This window comes from Suricata suricatta, chromosome 2, assembly GCF_006229205.1.
Source record: "Suricata suricatta isolate VVHF042 chromosome 2, meerkat_22Aug2017_6uvM2_HiC, whole genome shotgun sequence".
Lineage (NCBI taxonomy): Eukaryota > Metazoa > Chordata > Mammalia > Carnivora > Herpestidae > Suricata > Suricata suricatta.
Genome location: NC_043701.1, coordinates 63,400,686 through 63,405,775, shown reverse-complemented (window position 1 = coordinate 63,405,775; position 5,090 = coordinate 63,400,686). Strand labels below are relative to the sequence as shown.

The 5,090-nt window shown below is 39.2% G+C and overlaps 1 protein-coding gene across 3 annotated transcripts in view; it reads left to right on the top strand.

Annotated features, from left to right (window-relative positions):
- LHFPL3 (LHFPL tetraspan subfamily member 3) overlaps positions 1-5,090 on the top strand; it is a 556,172-nt gene that overhangs the window by 332,505 nt on the left and 218,577 nt on the right. The gene's annotated exons all lie outside the window — the stretch shown is intronic.

The following is a 5,090-nucleotide window of genomic DNA, read 5'->3' as shown; positions in this document are numbered from 1 at the left end:
CCAAACTTCACACCCACAAAACAAATAACCCAGTGAAGAAATGGGCAGAAGACATAAACAGACACTTTTCCAAAGAGGACATCCAGATGGCCTACAGGCACATGAAATGATGTTCAACATCACTCATCATCAGGGAAACACAAATCAAAACCACACTGAGATACCACCTCACACCAATCAGAGTGGCTAAAATGAACAAATCAAGAGAATATAGATGCTGGGGAGGGTGTGGAGAGATGGGCATCCTCCTACACTGTTGGTAAGAATGTAAACTGGTGCAGCCACTCTGGAAAACAGTGTGGAGGTTCCTCAAAAAACTATCCGTAGAACTCCCCTATGACCCAGCAATAGCACTGCTAGGGATTTACCCAAGGGATACAGGAGTGCTGATGCATAGGGGCACATGTACCCCAACGTTCATAGCACTGTCAATAATAGCCAAATCATGGAAAGAGCCTAAATGTCCATCACCCGATGAGTGGATCAAGAGGATGTGGTATATATATATACAATGGAGTATTACATGGCAATGAGAAAGAATGAAATCTGGCCATTTGTAGGAAAGTGGATGGACCTCGAGGGTGTCATGCTAAGTGAAATAAGTCAGGCGGAGAAGGACAGATACCATATGTTTGCACTCGTAGGTCTAACAGGAGGACAGGAGAAACCTATTGGAGGACCAGGGGGAGGGGAAGAGGGAAAGAGAGTTGGGGAGAGAGAGGGAAGCAAAACCTGAGAGACTATTGACTACTGAAAACAAACCAAGGATTGAAGGGGAAGGGGGAGGGGAAAAAGAGGTGGAGATAATGGAGGAGGGTACTTGTGAGAAAGAGCACTGGTGTTATATGGAAACCAATTTGACAATAAACTATTTATTAAAAAAAAACCAGTTGACCACTTTACACTTAAAAAAAAAGAGAGAGAAATTAGCCTGAAAATACAATAAATATACAGTGGGAAAAAGATAGTCTCTTCAATAATGAGGGCTTGGGAAAATGAACAACTACATAGAAAAGAATGAAACTGGGCTATTTTCTTACACCAAACACAAAAATAAACTCAAAATGAATTAAAGACCTAAATGGAAGACCTGAAACCATAAAAATCCTAGCAAAGAGTATAGGCAATAATTTCTTTGATATTGGCCATAGAAATATTTTTCTAGATAGGTCTCCTAGGGCAAGGAAAACAAAAGCAAAGTCAAACTATGGGGACTACATTAAACCAGCACAGTGCACAGTGAAGGAAACCAGCAACAAAACAAAAAGATAGCCGCAGAATGGGAGAAGATATTTGCAGATAGTATATCTATTAACTCAAAAGGGGTTAATATCTAAAACATATAAAGAGCTTATACAACTCAGCAACAAAACCCCCCACCAATAATCCAATTAAAAAAAGAAAAAGGACAAACTTTGGGTCGATGCTGGTATTATTTGTGTACAATTTAGGCATACTATTCCTTAAGACTTATCCATTTGCTGAAATACAATGAAATAATTCCTGAAAAAAAATGGGCAGAGGATCCAAATACAGATTTTTCCACAGAAGACATAGAGATGACCCACAGATACATGAAAACATGCTCAGTATCACTAAACTTGTAAATCGTCACCACAATGAGATATCACCTCACACTAGGTGGAATGACTAGGATAATAAAGATAAGATCTAAAAAGTGCTGATGATGACATGGAGGAAAAGGAACCCTCATGCACTGTTGGTGGGAATGCAAATTGGTGCAGTCCCTGTGGAAAATAATATGGAGGTTCTTCAAAAATTAAAAATAAAATTATCATATGATCCAGTAATTTCATTACTGGGTGTTTACCCAAAGAAAACAAAAACATTAATTTGAAAAGATACATATGCCCCTATGTTTATTCCAGCATTATTTGCTCGAGTCAAGATATGGAAACAACTTAAACATGGATACAGAAGATGTGGTGTATATATACTATGGAATATTACTCAGCCACAAAAAGAATGAAATCTGGCCATTTGCAACAACATAGATGGACTTAGAGGATATAATGCTAAGTGAAATAAGTCAGTCAGAGAGACAAATATGTGGCATTTAAAAAAAACAACAAAGAAAAAAGAGACCAAGAACAAAAACAAAAAGAAAAACCCAAACACTTAACTGTAGAGAACTGATGGTCACCAAGGGGAAAGGATGGGGATTAAGGAGTGCACTTGTCATGAAGAGCACTGGGTGATGTATAGAATTTTTGAATCATTATATTATATGCCTGAAACTAACATAACACTTTATGTTAATTATACTTCAATTTAAAAAGTGAGGGGTGCCTCGGTGGCTCAGTCTGTTAAGCGTCCAACTTTGGCTCAGGTCATGATCATGTGGTCCTTGAGTTCAAACCCCACATCGGGCTCTGTGCTGACAGCTCAGAGCCTGGAGCCTGCTTCAGATTCTGTGTCTCCCTCTCTCTCTCTCTGCCCCTCTCCCACTCATGCTCTGCCTCTCTCTCAAAAATAAACACCAACAAAAAATTTTGTAAAAAGTGAATAAAGTATATTGGATATGCTTGATAAAATATTTTCTACCAGAAAAGAATATGTGCATCATGAACACATTATATGGGAAGTTTCTTGATGAGACTCTATTATATCTTTGCTTTTAAATTACATTATAAACTTAAAATATTATGTTTTGCACTCCTTTGGAAGCCAAAGATAAAATTTTTTAAGATGAGTTTTTTTTTTAAAGAAAACAATGATAAACATCAAGCTTATGACTTCTTGACTTCACACTTATTCATATGTGTAAGTCTTTTTCTCCACTGAAGTGTTAGTGTTTCTCTTAGAGATTTTTTAGTTTTCTACATACCAGGGATATTAACCCTTTGTTCAAAGACCTCGTCCAGTTTTTATTTTTGCTACTAGATTGAATGGGCAATGTCCTGAGAAGTAGAGAACACTTTATAAGCATCAAGTGACTCGGTGAGCATAAAAGCAATGGAGGAAACCATGAAGCAAAACTCTGACATGTCTGGCTACTCTATACTTCTCAGGGTTGTTGTTGTTTTTTGGTTTTTTTTGATGGCTCCTCCCCTCAATTGAGCTATACATGTTGGGATGCCCCACTACATGTTCAGGTGTCCCAGGCTCAGTTCCAGACAAATTTTCTCCTCTCTACCTGTTCAGCACCTAGCCAAATATCTCACCTGGTTTCAGGCTTTAAAAAACATTTTTACGCTGATGACTCTCAATATCTATCCACGTCGCATCCTTTCCTCTGAACTGGAAATGCATGCATCCATAGCTCTGGAAAGACAACTCAAGCGTAGTCTGTCTAAAAGGGAACTCCTGGCTGTGCCTCTCCAACCTGTTGTACTCACGGATCCTCCCATGCTGCACGTCACTTTTATTGCTCAGGTCAAAAAACGCAGTTGTCGCTTGAGAGTCTTCTCCCCCACACACCACGCTGGATCCTTCAGCAACACCTCCTGACTCTGACTTTAAAACAGATCCAAAGTATATCCGCAAATGATTTCTCACCACCCCTCCTGTTACCATCCGAGTCCACATATCTTCATGTCCTACCTAGTTTGTCACAGCGGCTCCTAGCTGCTTCCTCTGCTTCAGCCTCTGTCCTCTCCACACGCTTCCCACATAGCGACCAGTGCAGTGGTCCCTTAGATCTTAAGCTACATTATGTCACCTTTCTGCTCAAAATTTCAAAGGGCCTGCTCTTACCTGCTGCCTTTCTTTCTTTTTCTTTTTTAATTTTTTTAAATGTTTATTTTTGAGAGAGACAGAACGCAAGTGGGGCAGGGGCAGAGATAGAGGGGTACAGAGTATTTGAGGCAGGCTCCAGGCTCAGCTGTCAGCACAGTATGCTACATGGGGCTTGAACTCACAAACCATGAGATTATGACCTGAGCCTAAATCAGACTCAGCTGGGGTCCAACACTTAACCAACTGAGCCACCCAGGTGCCCACCTGCTGCCTTTCTGATCTCATTGCCCAGGGCTCTCCTTTCTGCCAACTATGCTCAGTTACATTGGTGGCTCTTATTATAAAGATATGAAGCACTCTCTCTCCCAGGGCATTTGCATCTGTTATTCTGTTCTCCCAGAAAGTTCTACTCTTAGATATCTAATTGGGAGTGCCTTCTCTTTCCTCTGCTCAAAAGTCACCTCCTCAGAGAGGTATATAGCTTACCAACCCCTGGGATCTGTTATTACTCTCCTCTTCTTTTTCTCCAAAGTACTTATCAACATCAGACATATTATATATTTATTTACTTTTTAAAAATGTTTACTTATTTATTTTGAGGACAGAGAGAGAGAGAATGAGAAAGAGGGAATGCACAGACCAGTAGGGATGGGACAGAGAGGAGAGAGAGGGGAGAGAGGGGAGAGAGAGAAAGAGAGAGAGAGAGAGAGAGAGAGAGAGAGAGAGAGAGAGAGAGAGAAAGAAAGAATCCCAAGCAGGCTCCATGCTGTCAGCACAGAGCCCAACCTAAGATCCCATGATTCATGAGATCATGACCTGAACTGAAACCAAATTGGACACTTAAGCAACTGAGTCATCCCGGTGCACCTTTACTAACTTTCTTTTAAAATGTGCTTATTGATGGTCTTTCTACATCAGAATTTTTTTTTTTTCCATGAAGGCAGGATCTTGGCCTTTTCTTCGTGCTGTATTCCACTACCTAGTATGGTACCTTGCTACACATTTGGTGTTTGTTTAATGAGTTTATTTGTATTTCTTCCCTTGTAAATTGCTCAGAGCTTTGATTCCTTTCTCTTTCAAGTTTTTAGTGTTTCTCCTATTAGTTTAAAAGGCTGACTTATATTTTATTTTATTTATTTTTATTTTTTATAACACTATTTTTTTAACATATGCAATTATTTTCCATCATTTACAATACAGTAGTTACAATGACACTCTAAATGGATAAGCAAAGTAAAAAATCAGAACCCCAACTTCTATTTCATGTAATTAGACTTATACAGAAATTAGAAGGTTAAGTAACAACTAGTTAATCACCTAATTTCACAGCTATCTGAAGTGGCAATCATTATATAGCAGCTTATCTATGATACATTCAAGATAAATGATAC